Below are 16,272 nucleotides of genomic sequence, written 5' to 3' on the forward strand. Positions count from 1 at the left end.
CTAGTACGGAACATCTCTAAGAACTTCTCCCAAGACATACCAACTGTCTACTCATCATAATACGATCCAGTAACAAGTCTCCACCAATCCTTCGCTCCAGACCTCAGGAGGTTCAGAGCGCACCTGACCTTCTGGTCAGCTGGGCAAGAGCAGGTGAAAAAGCATCCTTCAAAATCAGATAGCCACCTCATGGCTATGATCGGGTCCTGAACTCCATCGAAAGTCGTGGGCTTCGTATTATCGAAGTCTTGATATTGAAAAACTAGTCCAACACCAATCCTTATAGTCGCGATGGCTGTGGTGGCTGCAGCAGCAGCAACAGCCTCAGACAAAGCGACATATATTTCATCAAAGAAATCCATCATCGCAGTATTGATAGACCCAAAAAGCTCTGGTATCTGACCCCGGACAATAGCTACAACCTCCTCATGGAGAATCTCCCTAATCCTATCCTCAGACACAACTGGTCCACCATGACTGCTATCTCCCAATCCCGATCCAGATCCATCCTCAAATCGTCTCGTTGTCACCATACTGAAAATATACCAGGGAGATATCAAATAACACACATATCATTACATAGGAATCAACTTCCAACAAAGCCCTAGGGGTTGTGACTTCCTTGATACGCATACGGGTCCTGTGCTTTCAGTAGTACGGGCCCATACTACCTTCCATACCTACTCGTATTTGTCTAAGAGGATCATCACAACAACCCTAATGATACATACTATCATGCTCACATACAAGATCCTCACATCCTAAAGGAAGACTACACATCTCGAGACTGGCCGGCTGACCCCACACAACTCATCTTACCACTAACTTCCACACGACCCTCCATTGGTGCCAGTTAACTATCACATGAATACAATCACATGCCGCACAACTTAAACAATCTTAAACTAAAAGACTCAATCCTACAACGGTTGGAATCAGACAAGAGTTGCGTAGTAGGGCTAAATCCCCTATTCTAAGATCATTTAAACCATGTAGCATGTGACTTAGCGTATCAATCAATAGTCAGTTCACATGCAAAAGAGTTATACAACAATCAATGAAGGTTTCTATAAGAGATAAGGCATCTTAAATCAGGCAATTCTATCATACAGTTCCTGAAGATCCCTATCATATTAGTAGCATGTTGTTCTAACATATCAAAGCATAATCTCAAATAACTGCGTGCTAATTTGGGGTCTACTTACTGGCTCCGACTAATTGTACACATCGCATCCTCCTTGATTATTTTGAAAAATCTTTTTCCTTAGTTTGAGACTTGATTCGCACGAGTGTTCCTCCAATTCACTCAAACCAAGGCTCTGATACCAACTTGTAACATCCATAAAATTCATGAAAAATTTTATACTTTTAAAAACATACCATAAATCATTATTTTTTACAATTTAGTTTTCAAAACATGTTTAATACCAGAGTTTACCTAAAATCATAAATCAAAGCAAGAGGAGGTGCACGATCACGCCTTTTTCTTCCCGCGATCATTTGAGGTACCTGAAACATAACCCAAACCTGTAAGCCCAAAGCTTAGTGAGTTCCCCCAAAATACCAACACCACAAATAATCATAACAAGAACAACAAACATCATGCATACAGAGCCTTGAGTCTAACTGGAACGCCCCACCGGCCTATAGTCTACCTGGTATGCTCACAGAACCTACACCATGACTGGTACGCCACACTGGGCCTTCAGCCTATCTGGAATGTTCTCCGGGCCTTCAGCCTGAATGGTATGCCCCACTGGCCTTTACTCTATCTGGGACACCCTGGGTCTGTTGGCCTTCAGCACAAAGCAAGACCGCCTCAACCCAACACACCATCACATATCAACATATCATATCAGACCCCAACTAGCATATACAGGCAGTCATACAGATCTAACAGATCACTAATAATATCATCATCCCCTATTCTAGGATACAGATCTAACAAATCACAACAACATACAATATACGATAAATCAGGATAACAATCCAAAAGGGTCGGCCTTGGTGCCTTCGACCCAAAAGTACAGTAAGGAAAAATCACCTCGCAGACTGAACATAACTGATGAGATCCGACTCTGATTCTCATTTCTCTAACTAATACCTATTTCCACCAAGTGACCAATTCCATCAAAATCCAAAAATACCCAAAATACCCTCAAGGTCTAATTTGGTCAAAGTCAAAGGTCAAGGTCAAGGTCAACAGTCCATGCTGACCCAACATGCCGTGTTCCCTTTGGCCACGCCGTGTTCCGCCGGCATCGAAGCAGTCGGAAAACCTCAGCCAACAGGCCATGTTGACTTGCAAACACGCCGTGTTTGCCTGAGTTCCAACAACTTAATACATTCAGCCGCCTCTTTGACTCCAGGAGCTCCAAAGCTCAGATCTAGGCCAAAATGTGATTAAGAAGGATAAACTTTCCAACTTTATCCATTGGGACTACCAAAAAGGTCCAAAACCCAAACCATAAAGCTTGATTATGTAAGGGCTTAACCAATATGCCCTTAATCCTTAAGGTCTGTGTTGGGTCAAAAATATGGTTTATACTTTACTTTTCTAGGCAATTGTAGTTTTCGGTCTAGGACCGAAAACAACATTGGGTTTACGGTTGGGTGGCGTTTACAGTTGTAAACGTGTTTACGGCTGTAAACGTGTTTACGGCTACTGTTCCCTATAAATAGTGTCAGTAGATGTCAGATGTTCTATTCAGTCTACGGTTGTAAACATGTTTATGGTCAAGTGTGTGTGTAAATCAAGGTGTTCTAGAGAGAGAAGCTAGAGAGAGAAGAAGAGTGTGCGTGTGTGTGTGTGTGAATCTCTTGTAGGATCATCAATCTTATCATCAATACACCATAGATTCATCAAGTTCTTCTTCTTCTTCTCCTCCATTGTATCTTGCATCATCCACTGGATTGGGATTCCGCCCCATCAAGTGGATCTGATTGATACATCAAGCAAATTTTGGGACTTACAGTTGGTATCAGAGCGTGGATTGTATCAATCTCTTTGGCAAGATCTGGAGCGTTTTTGCACTTTTTCTTGAAGGGTTTTACGTTGTTAGATAGTTTTTGACAAAATATTGGGGGTTTGTTCTTTGTGTTTTTCATAAAAATGGCTTTTTGATCGAGTTTTGGAGCTAAAAAGGTGAAAAATCGCGTTTTTTGGTCGTAAATAGCGAAATCTGACGGCCATTTTCGCATTCAGTGTGTTTTTCCAAAGTGTTTACAGCCGTAAACTTGTTTACAGCTGTAAACTCATTTACAGCCGGAGGAGCATGTCCGAGTTTGCGGTCCGAAGCGTTTACAACCGAAGCGTTTACACCCGGAGGAGCGTGTCTAAGTTCTAGTAGGTGTTCGGTCCAGTCCTCATTTGCGTTCCTCGTTTGTGGCCAATCGGTTTTCAGCCCACATGTGTGGTCCTCAGCTCACATGTGTGGTCTAGTTCAGTCAGCAACAAATAAATAAAAGGATCTTGGTGGGAGCAAGGATCGAACCCGGGTCTCTCCCACACACAACCCACACCTTACCAATTGATCTAGCAAGCAAGATGTTCAACATCTTCCCTGATTAAATCATATAGCTTCGCAATTCCGTTCCTATTTTCAGATTTTTGACAATTTTAGCCCAAAAATTAATTTTTCAAATTTTAAAGTTTCATTTTCAACCCAAAGTTTTGACTTTCAATTTTTGACTTTCTAAATTGACTTTTGACCTCAAAAATTGACTTTGACTTCCAAGTTGACCTTTGACTTTAAACTTTGACTTTCTCGTTTAACTTTCAAATTTTCACTTTTAGCTTTTTGGTTTGACTTTTCAAGTTTGACTTTTAAGTTGGAACTTTTAAATTTGACTTTTGAGGTTGACTTTTGAGGTTTATAGTCAAAGGGCAATTTTGGTAAACAATGAGTTCCTCAAACATCCCGGTCAATGAAGTTTTATGTTCTCAATCTTGTGAAGCTACGATTAAGTTTCTTCGTGAACAAAATGATTTGCTAAAAAGGGAAAATGAGGACCTTAAATATGAAGGATATACACTTAGTAAGGCCCAAAAACCTTTAAAAACACAACTAGAGGCCAAAACCATGGGTTTTAGAAAACTTCAAGAAGAATACAGTAATAAATGTGTGAATTATGATTATGTTAAGGAACAACTTGCTAACTTGACTACCGAACTTGATGCATTGAAAGCTAAATATAAAGATGTTGAATTCAACTTTAAGAAATTTGATGTGTCAAGTGAGGTAAATGCATCCATGATAGAAAAACAATAAACATTTAAAGATAATCAAACCAAGAGTATAGGGTATCACAATGTACCACCTCCCTTCAATGACAACTAAAACCCACCCCTTGAGACCAACGAGGAAGAAATACCTACGCAGTATGGCCAAACCACTGTTCCAGCTTCAGTTAAGACTGAACAATCAGGGCCAACTGAGGGTGTTGAGATGAAAGATTCTAATGATTCTTCTTCCTGTGCAGGTAAAGCAGTGGAAGATGAGAACAAGGAGAACATATTTAATTCTAGTTTTGTTGATTCTGTTGACTGTCAAACCAATGACTAGTTGAACTCTGAGTCTATTACTTCTAACTCAGTTACTTCTAATCAACCTGCTGTTGGTAAATACAGGCCACCAATTCAAACTAAACAAAGTGCATGCTGCAAGTGTGCTTGTGGGAACAATCAGAGAAAAGGCAGGGGCACGCCACCAGGGGCAGGAAGAAACAATTCCTACGTGAAGAAAAAGACATGTTTTCACTGTGGAACACCTGGACACATTGCCAGAAATTGTCCTAATCGCGCATATGTTCCCTACTACACACAAGGATGGCGGAACGCGCCAAGATGGAGATACCCCAAAAGAAGCCCTTCAAGGTCACAATCGCGCAATGTGATTGGAATGCGCAGAAGGGCAAGAATCCAACTCCCAAGGCCAAAAATCAAAATCCCAAGGACAAGAAGGGAATGTCTGCCAAGAAGTCAAATTCAAGAGATGCTCCAGTGAAACCAAGACCGGTTAGGTCAAAGTCATCTCAGCGATCGACTTCGAGTTCAAAAGCAAGAAATAAGGTATCCATCCGATCGAACAAGAAATGGGTTAAACCCGACTACAAATGGGTATCGAAGGTTCACACTCCCAAATCTTCTAATGATTCTAATATTTCTACATCTTCTGTTTGTGATAAGCAGGATATGTCAAGGGAGAGAGTACCTTGTGTTAATGACAAAGGTCAACCCAGTTTCAAAATGGACTGGGTTCCAAAGACCAACTGATCCCGCTCTGTGCTGGAGCAACTATAGAGGCATATCATCAGACTTCGGTTTGTTGGTAGTGGCTGTTCCAGGCACATGATAGGGGACATCTCTCATCTGTACAACATTCAGAACTTTGTTTGAGAGTATGTGTCCTTTGCGGGAAGGGAAGAAAGGAAAGTATCACACATGGGGTTTGTGCTTAACGATGTGAAGAATTTTCGGATTTGTTTTGAGATCAAAATAGGTGTGCTGTTCTCAGACCTTCTGGATGCAAATTCAATTGGTGACTTACGGTTTGAGTTTTCTTCTCGATACTCCTGAGTTTTTCTTACAATGATTCATTTTGAAGATAATCCTTTATGTTCTTATAGTTTTTCATTTGTAGGTTTGTTTGTTGGGAAGTGATATGAAGTCTAGTGCTAAAAGGGAATCTGAAATTCGTGTAATGCACTAAAGCTGAATTGTCTAGATTCTGTGTTCAATGTGCTGGTAGGCACAAAGGATTCAAAAGGACTAGACATAGATTGAAAATGAAAGGACTAGACAATATGGACTTAGATAGTTTCATTTGGACTGACCATACGACGCTCGGGTAGATTGAGCAGTGAGATAAACATGGGAACCTGCGAGATACACTAAAAGTTAATTATCTAGAACCGTGGCTCAACATTTCCTTGATGTATGGACTCATGTCCTTAATTCCGGTATTGATAGGGCGACTGTAGCACCTGGTTCCTGGTATGTATTTCATTTATGTAATTTTACATTTTTGGCCTGGGACTCGGCGAGTTGATGGCCCAACTCGCCGAGTAGCAGCGGGTTAGAACATGGGGTTTAAGTATGGGACTCGACGAGTAGGCTCTTTCTGGACGAAAACCCTAATATGAGGGTTTGCACCCTATTTAATCATCTCATTCAGCCCCCACTTGTCCCTATTGCTCCCAGAAACCCTCCCTAGCAAACCATAAGTGTTTTGGTGCAAGATTCAAGGCTTTTCAGTGATTTTTTGGATTTTGATCACAAAGAAGAAGGAAGAGCATAGAAGGATCAAGAGGAGACTGAAGGATTCGAGTTTGGTGCATCATTTTCTGTTCTCAGAAGGTATAAAGTCTATACCTTGCTTGTTCTTTTGTTAGATCCCTTTTTGGGGAGATTTAGGGCTTTTATAAGTCATTCTTGGTAGCCAACCATGATTGCAAGCATGGTTGGGGGTTGAGGCTTCGGATCTAGGTCCATGGAAGGGTCACAAGGCAGTTAGGGGTTGCTTTTGCACCCATGGAAGGCCCCATGCATCTTAAGAGCTTCTTTTTGGGCATTTTAGGCTCAAAGTCCCATGCATGCACGTAAAGTTTATAACTTTACGTGCTAGATTGAGTTTAGGGACCTAGATCTATCATTTGGACAAGAGTTGCACTCCAGAAATCGAAGAAATAAGACTTGGACTGCATCCACTCGGCGAGTCGTTCTTAGGACTCGGCGAGTCCAAGGTTAGACTCCCCTTTTCTGTTATGGTTCGTGGGAACCAATTGAGTGAAAGAAAGGTTTTAGAGGGTCCAAGGGAGTGACCCAAACGTATTGGGATAAGCCATAGTCCTGGAGTTCATAGGACTCGACGAGTGCACGAGTAGACTCGGCGAGTCCAAGGCAATCTCCCAACTCTTGAAGATGAACTCGACGAGTTGTTCATACAACTCGGCGAGTCGAGGACAGGACGTGTTCTTAGGATGAAGATGGACTCGACGAGTGTTCATACCGCTCGGCGAGTCGGAAGAAGGTTCATCCGAGGTTGTGTTAGAAGGAGAACTCGTCGAGTCGTTGCTAAACTCGACGAGTAGGGACGTGGATGAGGACAGTTAAAGAAATAGGGACTCGACGAGTTGACGACCCAACTCGACGAGTCGGGTCAACTGGAAGTTGACTTTGACCTTGACTTGGACTTGGTCTGGGGTAAAATAGTCATTTTACCCTAAGGGTAGATATCAGATTCTGATTAAGTGTTTTGTGGGGATTATAGCCGGAGGATTTCCGAAGCAGCAGCAGTCAGAGATTCCCCGCACAGATTATCAGCAGCTACTCGTTTGAGGTGAGTTACCTTTCAGTAGCGGTGGGTCTACGGCCACAATGCCGGCCCACCAGTAGGAGTTGTATGTTAGATGATTGTCTTTGTGACATTCATCTAGGGTTGCTGCTACCTGATATGTTTATGTGCTAGCATGATATGTTATGTGTTATATGTGATAGTGTTAGTAGGGGGAGAATAGTCCCCAATTTCGGTCGTTAGGACCGAAGGGTAGGTCGGGCACCCCAGTATTGCCTGACAGTATGTTCATGCTATGATATTATGTGGTAGTAGTAGGAGGTGAAATAGTCCTCGGATGTCGGTCGTAAGGACCGACGGGTAAGTCAAGCACCCCAGAATGGCTTGACCTGGGCATTCAGGCACCCCAGAATTGCCTGGCAGTATATGTGTGTTATGTGGTAGTGGTAGGGGGTGAAATAGTCCCCGGTAGTCGGGTGAAACAGACCGACGGGTAAGTCAAGCACCCCAGAATGGCTTGACCTGGGTAGTCAGGCACCCCAGAACTGCCTGACAGTATGTATTGTATATGTGTGGTACGATGGAGGAACTCACTAAGCTTCGTGCTTACAGTTTACAGTTTTGGTTTCAGGTACCTCTTCAACGAAGGGGAAAGAGCTGGCGCGGTAGCGGCACATCATACACACACGCATTGATTTTCCGCACTTGAGATATTCTAGGATTGTACTCTAACATGTTGCTATTATATGTTTTGGGTTTTCAGACATGATACATTGATTCACAAAATGATACATTGTTACGCAGTTTTCTTATGAATGTTTTATAATCCGTTAATTAAAATGAAATTTTTGGACTTGAAATTTGGGATGTTACAAGTTGGTATCAGAGCCCTGGTTTGAGTGATTCGGACACACCTTCGGGGTGTCTGAACTCAAATCAAGGGATTTAAAAGATTTTTACAAGAAAAATGGTTTTCTAAAAGCTAAGTTAAAAGAGTTTTGAGAAAGAACGAAGTGTGTGATGTGCGCGACCGGCCGAGCTCAAGTAAGTATTCCCCAAAGTACCCATACAAGTTTATATTATGTTTATCAGTTTCAGTAGAACAACATATTAGAATAGGAGTAAGGATCTAGGAATGATGCCTTATGTGCCTGCTTTATGTGCTTCAGCTTATGAGAATTGCATGCTAGTATTAAGTAGACCGTAATAGGATAGCCTGTTTAGGTTATCCCTGGTAGTATGAGCTCGGCATTGTATGCTAGTAAAGTTTCCTGTTATGAGGATAGGATTGCTTGAGATCGATCCCTTTGGTCTGAATGTTGCTTGCTTTGTGCTTTGTGGGACTTTGAGTGATGGGAGTTAGCTGTTAGGTGAATACGTTAAGTCACATGTGATAAGGGTTGGATAATCTTAGGGGATTGGATTTGACCCTATTGCGCAGCTCTTGTTTGAGTCTAACCGTTGTAGGGACGAGTCTTTTACTCAAAGGATTATCTGAGCCTCGTTACATGTGATGGTATTCAGGTAATGGCTAATTGGCATTACAAGGAGGCCTTCACCAGCTGAGGACCGGTTTGGGTGGTGTCAAAGATTTTCCCTAGGGTAAGCCTAGGATGAGAATAGTAGAGATCAGTAACAGTAGTAGTGACTTGGTGGAGGCGAGACGGTTCTTGAGGAAAGTACGGATAGATGTGGAAGGTAGTATGGGCCCGTACTGCTGAAAGCAGAGGATCCGTACTTGAATCGAGAAAGGGTGAGGCAAGACCAAGGAGCTCGTGATGGATGTGATCCCTCTAGATGTATCAGTATCACTGGCGGTTGTTATTATGTATTGTAGAATGGTGGCACTACGTACGAGGCCAGCAGTTGGCAGTTCTGGGGAGGGATCGGGTTCGGGCTCAGGTTCCGAACAAGTGGATGAGAGGCTACGCGAGTTTATCGCGTCCGAGATCACTAGAGGCATCCTTGATGCGACCTCGATCATCTTTGGGTCGATCAAGGAAGGGATTGTCGAGCTGATGGAGGATCGCCTCCGGGCATTCAGGAGCGACATGGCGAGCAGCCAGTCGGGATCACACACATTGTCCTTTAAGGACTTCAGGGGCAGTGGTGCGCCAGATTTCCATGGGGCGAAGGACCCCATTATGGCCAGACGGTGGATTGCAGACATTGAGTCTGCACAGTTGACCAGCTTCTACCCCTGAGGGGTCGAAGGTGAGATATGCATCAGGATGCTTGAGAGATAGGGCCAGGGATTGATGGGAGTCGGTTGGTGACTCTCTGGGAGCCCCGGCGGTTGAGGCTATGACATGGACGAACTTTGTGACTCGGTTCAGAGCGGAGTTTGCACCTGCAGTGGTGCTCCAGCAGTTGGCGAGGGAGTTCTTAGATATGAGACAGACTACGGAGACTGTGGCGGAGATCACCGCCAAGTTTAGGGAGAGGGCGTTGCTAGTACCCCAGTATATGGGAGATGAGGATATGAGGAGGATTCGCTACCATGACATGCTGCGAGCCGACATTCGGGAGCATGTTAGTTTTTCAGCTTGCCCTACCCTGGATTCCATGATTGCTAGGGCAAGGGAAAGGGAGATTGATCTGGAGCACATCCGGAAGAGGAAGGCAGAGGAGGGGCAGGTGACTGGGGCTTCAGGGAAGAAGCCCAAGGGACCAGATGGTAGGCCGAAAGGCCAGCCAGAACAGGGCCGCTGCAGGAAGTGCGGCAGGCAGCATGAGGGAGCATGTAGGTTGGGATCGTCGGGCTGCTACAAGTGTGGCAAGGCGGGGCACTTCAGCAGGGATTGTACCGTCCCTGCACCCACTATTCAGACATCTGAGTTGCTGTGTTTCCACTGCAACCAGAGGGGCCACAAGAAGGCCAGTTGTCCCCAGTTGTCAGCAGCAGTGCCAGTGAAGGCGCCAGCTCCAGCGACCCTGCGGATTACTGATGGCCGGCAGGGCAAGGCAGAGGCTCCAGTGGTGAGGAGCCGGGCTTTCCAGTTGACGACCGAGGAGGCACGCGCCGCACCCGATGTGGTGACGGGTATGATTCTTTCCCTCTGATTTATTTATATGATGTTTATGATATTGATATGTGCTCTGTTTAGGATCGTTCCATGTGAACGGTATCCCAGTTCAGGTATTGTTTGATTCGGGTGCTACCCGATCGTTTGTTTCTCTTGCGCTCAGCAAGAGGTTTCCCGAGTCTTCAGGCATGTTGGATTGCCCTTTAGAGGTAGAGATTGCCGATGATCGATCGGTGCGAGCATCAGCGGTATTCCGAGATTGTGTGCTGAGAGTATTCGAGGAGCGCTATCTGGTAGACTTGGTTCCCATACCTTTGCGGGGGAACAAGGTTATTATCGGCATGGATTGGCTAAGCCCCAATGGGGCGGTGATCGACTGCGCGCAGCAGTTGGTGCGGATCAGGACCCCAAGTGGGGGAGAGCTGGTGATTCAGGGGGAGAGGCCACAGCGAGGACCGGCTTTATGTTCGACAGCAAGGGCTAGGCGTTACCTTCAGCAGGGTTGCGCAGGATATGTCGCCTATGTCATGGATACCCGGGAGGCGAGAAAGGCGCCGGTGAGTGACGTTCCGGTGGTGCGAGACTACGCAGATGTGTTCCCAGAGGAGCTTCCTGGGATACCTCCAGAGCGACAGGTGGAGTTCAGGATCGACCTAGTCCCTGGCGCGGCTCCGATAGCCAAGGCACCATATCGGTTGGCTCCTCCTGAGATGCAGGAGTTGTCTACACAGCTGCAGGAGCTGTTAGACAAGGGATTCATTAGACCGAGCAGTTCACCTTGGGGAGCCCTGATTCTGTTTGTGAAGAAGAAGGACGGGTCGCATCGGATGTGTATAGATTATAGGGAGCTGAACATGGTGACGGTGAATAACCGTTACCCACTCCCGAGGATTGATGACCTCTTTGACCAGCTACAGGGAGCATCTTGGTTCTCCAAGATTGATCTTCGATCAGGATATCATCAAATGAGGGTTAGAGAGGAGGATGTACAGAAGACTGCGTTCCGGACGCGCTATGGCCAATATGAGTTCGTGGTGATGCCTTTCGGGCTCACCAATGCTCCTGCCGCGTTCATGGACCTCATGAACCGCGTGTGTAGACCGATGCTGGATCGGTCCGTGATAGTTTTCATTGACGACATCTTGGTCTATTCCAAGACGCGGGAGCAGCATGAGGAGCATCTGCGAGAGGTTTTGGATACTCTGAGGAGAGAGAGCTTGTATGCCAAGTTCTCCAAGTGTGAGTTCTGGTTGCGCGAGGTGTAGTTTCTTGGGCACCTTGTCAACCAGAATGGTATTCTGGTCGACCTGGCCAAGGTGGAGGCCATGATGAGATGGGAGGTTCCGAAGTCTCCATCTGAGATTTGGAGTTTCCTCGGATTAGCCGGCTACTATCGGAGATTCATCCAGGATTTCTCCAAGATAGTCGTACCCTTGACGCGGCTGACGAAGAAGGCCGTAGTCTTTCGTTGGGGGCCTGAGCAGCAGGCAGCGTTTGAGACACTGAGGCAGAGGTTGTGCGAGGCGCCGATCTTAGCCCTGCCAGAGGGCGTAGAGCATTTTGTTGTGTACTGCGACGCGTCTATATCAGGTTTGGGCGCGGTATTGATGCAAAGAGGGCATGTCATCGCCTACGCTTCGAGGCAGCTGAAGCCTCACGAGGCGAACTACCCGACGCATGATTTGGAGCTGGGGGATATTGTATTCGCCCTCAAGATTTGGCGTCATTACCTCTATGGGGTCCGTTGTACCATTTACATGGACCATAAGAGCCTGAGGTATCTCATGGACCAGCCAAATCTAAATATGAGGCAACGTCGGTGGCTTGATGTGGTAAAGGATTATGATTATGAGATCCTCTACCACCCGGGGAAGGCCAACGTTGTGGCCGACGCGCTTAGCCGCAAGGCAGCGCCGATCAGGGATACCTGCATGAGGATGACCGTGGTTACTCCATTGTTGGAGCAGATTCGAGAGGCCCAGCAAGAGGCCATGAAGGAGGAACATCGGAAGAGTGAGCGGATTGTAGGCCAGGTTTCCTCCTTCGATTATGATAGCCGAGGGCTGTTGACCCTCCACCGCAGGGTGTGGGTTCCGTACCACGGGGGTGTGCGACATGTTCTGATGGATGAGGCGCACAAATCTCGATTCTCCATTCATCCCGGGGTGACGAAGATGTATAGGGATCTTCGTCTGGACTATTGGTGGCCCTGCATGAAGCGGGATGTGGCATGGTACGTGGAGCGGTGCTTGACCTGCAGGAAGGTCAATGCCGAGCATCAGAGACCACATGGCAAGATGCAGCCGTTGGATATCCCGCTGTGGAAGTGGGAAGACATCACGATGGATTTTATCACAAAGCTTCCCAGGACCGCGCGGGGAGTGGATTCGATTTGGGTCATCGTCGACCGATTGACGAAGAGGGCCCATTTTATTCCAATTCAGGAGAGCATCTCGGCCGAGAAGTTGGCCGACATCTACATCAGGGAGGTGGTGGCGCGGCACGGGGTGCCAGTTTTGGTGATTTCAGACAGGGATGTGCGGTTCACTTCCAGGTTTTGGAAGAAGTTTCATGAAGAGTTGGGTACTCGTCTGCACTTTAGCACCGCATTTCACCCGCAGACGGATGGTCAGAGCGAGCGAACCATCCAGACTTTGGAGGATATGCTGCGGGCATGTGTGCTAGACTTCGGTGGTAGCCGGGATACCTACCTCCCATTGGCTGAGTTCTCGTATAACAACAGCTATCACGCGAGTATCGATCGACCTCCCTTCGAGATGTTATATGGGAGGAAGTGCAGGACCCCGATATGCTGGGGCAAGGTTGGCCAGAGGGTCATGGGGAGCACCGAAGTGGTGCTCAAGACGACGGAGAGGATTCAGCAGGTCCGGAGCAGGCTTCAGACTGCTCAGAGTCGGCAGAAAAGTTATGCCGACAAGCGCCGATCAGACCTGAAGTTCCAAGTCGGGGATATGGTTCTCCTGAAGGTGTCGTCATGGAAAGGCGTCATCTAATTCAGGAAACGAGGCAAGTTAGGCTCCAGGTACATGGGACCGTTCAGGGTTTTAGCCCGGGTGGGCAAGGTGGCGTACAGGTTGGATCTGCCAGCCGAACTCAACCAGATCCACAACACTTTCCACATCTCCCAGCTGCGGAAGTGCCTGGTGGATGACTCAACAGTGGTACCTTTAGAGGACATTCAGGTCGATGACAGCCTGAACTACATCGAGCGACCTGTAGTAATCCTCGACCGTAAGTCGAAGGATCTGAGGAGCAAGAGGTTGGAGCTCGTGAAGGTACAATGGCAACACCGGAAGGGCTCGGAATGGACTTGGGAGCCGGTGGATGAGATGATGGAGCATTATCCGGAGCTTTTTCAGGAGCGAGCAGCAGACTTCGAGGACGAAGTCTGAAATAAGTGGGGGAGATTTGTAGCACCTGGTTCCTGGTATGTATTTCATTTATGTAATTTTACATTTTTGGCCTGGGACTCGGCGAGTTGATGGCCCAACTCGCCGAGTAGAAGCGGGTTAGAACGCGGGGTTTAAGTATGGGACTCGTCGAGTCGGATCCTGGACTCGATGAGTAGGCTCTGTCTGGACAAAAACTCTAATCTGAGGGTTTGCACCCTATTTAATCATCTCATTCAGCCCCCACTTGTCCCTATTGCTCCCAGAAACCCTCCCTAGCAAACCCTAAGTGTTTTGGTGCAAGATTCAAGGATTTTGAGTGATTTTGTGGATTTTGATCACAATGAAGAAGGAAGAGCATAGAAGGATCAAGAGGAGACTGAAGGATTCGAGTTTGGTGCATCATTTGCTGTTCTCAGAACGTATAAAGTTTATACCTTGCTTGTTCTTTTGTTAGATCCCTTTTTGGGGAGATTTAGGGCTTTTATAAGTCATTCTTGGTAGCCAACCATGATTGCAAGCATGGTTGGGGGTTGAGGCTTCGGATCTAGGTCCATGGAAGGGTCACAAGGCAGTTAGGGGTTGCTTTTGCACCCATGGAAGGCCCCATGCATCTCAAGAGCTTCTTTTTGGGCATTTTAGGCTCAAAGTCCCATGCACGTAAAGTTTGTAACTTTACGTGCTAGATTGAGTTTAGGGACCTAGATCTATCATTTGGATAAGAGTTGCACTCCAGAAATCGAAGAAATAAGACTTGGACTGCATCGACTCGGCGAGTCGTTCTTGGGACTCGGCAAGTCCAAGGTTAGACTCCCCTTTTCTGTTATGGTTCGTGGGAACCAATTGAGTGAAAGAAAGGTTTTAGAGGGTCCAAGGGAGTGACCCAAACGTATTGGGATAAGCCATAGTACTGGAGTTCATAGGACTCGACGAGTGCACGAGCAGACTCAGCGAGTCCAAGGCAATCTCCCAACTCTTGAAGATGAACTCGACGAGTTGTTCATACAACTCGGCGAGTCGAGGATAGGACGTGTTCTTAGGATGAAGATGGACTCGACGAGTGTTCATACCGCTCGGCGAGTCGGAAGAAGGTTCATCCGAGGTTGTGTTAGAAGGAGAACTCGTCGAGTCGTTGCTAAACTCGACGAGTAGGGACGTGGATGAGGACAGTTAAAGAAATAGGGACTCGACGAGTTGACGACCCAACTCGGCGAGTCGGGTGAACTGGAAGTTGACTTTGACTTGGACTTGGTCTGGGGTAAAATAGTCATTTTACCCTAAGGGTAGATATCAGATTATGATTAAGTGTTTTGTGGGTATTATAGCCAGAGGATTTCCGGAGCAGCAGCAGTCAGAGATTCCCCACACAGATTATCAGCAGCTACTCGTTTGAGGTGAGTTACCTTTCAGTAGCGGTGGGTCTACGGCCACAATGCCGGCCCACCAGTAGGAGTTGTATGTTAGATGATTGTCTTTGTGACATTCATCTAGGGTTGTTGCTACCTGATATGTTTATGTGCTAGCATGATATGTTATGTGTTATATGTGATAGTGTTAGTAGGGGGAGAATAGTCCCCAAGTTCGGTCGTTAGGACCGAAGGGTAGGTCGGGCACCCCAGTATTGCCTGACAGTATGTTCATGCTATGATATTATGTGGTAGTAGTAGGAGGTGAAATAGTCCTCGAATGTCGGTCGTAAGGACCGACGGGTAAGTCAAGCACCCCAGAATGGCTTGACCTGGGTAGTCAGGCACCCTAGAATTGCCTGGCAGTATATGTGTGTTATGTGGTAGTAGTAGGGGTGAAATAGTCCCCGGTAGTCGGGTGAAACAGACCGACGGGTAAGTCAAGCACCCCAGAATGGCTTGACCTGGGTAAGTCGAGCACCCCAGAATGGCTTGACCTGGGTAGTCAGGCACCCCAGAACTGCCTGACAGTATGTATTGTATATGTGTGGTACGATGGGGGAACTCACTAAGCTTCGTGCTTACAATTTACAGTTTTGGTTTCAAGTACCTCTTCAGCTAAGGGGAAAGAGCTGGCGCGGTAGCGGCACATCATACACACACGCATTGATTTTCCGCACTTGAGATATTCTGGGATTGTACTCTGACATGTTGCTATTATATGTTTTGGGTTTTTAGACATGATACATTGATTCACAAAATGATACATTGTTACGCAGTTTTCTTATGAATGTTTTATAATCCGTTAATTAAAATGAAATTTTTGGACTAGAAATTTGGGATGTTACAGCGACTAGCGGTTCTGATAAAGTAGGTCTGTAGGAAATTATTTTCTTGCTTTCTATTTGTTAGTCATATGTTGCCTCCTCTGCGTGATTGGAACATATCCGACCTGGAATGCAACATATGCAACTCTATCTCTATGAATATCTTTATCTATGAAATTCTTTCTATCTGATATCCATATGCTGTCCCCTCTGTGTGATCGGAAGATCCGACCTAGGACACAGCATATGCACCCTACTATCTCTCTAATCCTCTATCTATGTTAGACATATGTTGTTCCCTCTGCGTG

The sequence above is a fragment of the Lactuca virosa genome, chromosome 8 (genome assembly GCF_052849685.1).
Source record: "Lactuca virosa cultivar CGN04683 chromosome 8, Lactuca_virosa_CGN04683_v6, whole genome shotgun sequence".
In the NCBI taxonomy this organism is placed as follows: Eukaryota; Viridiplantae; Streptophyta; class Magnoliopsida; order Asterales; family Asteraceae; genus Lactuca; species Lactuca virosa.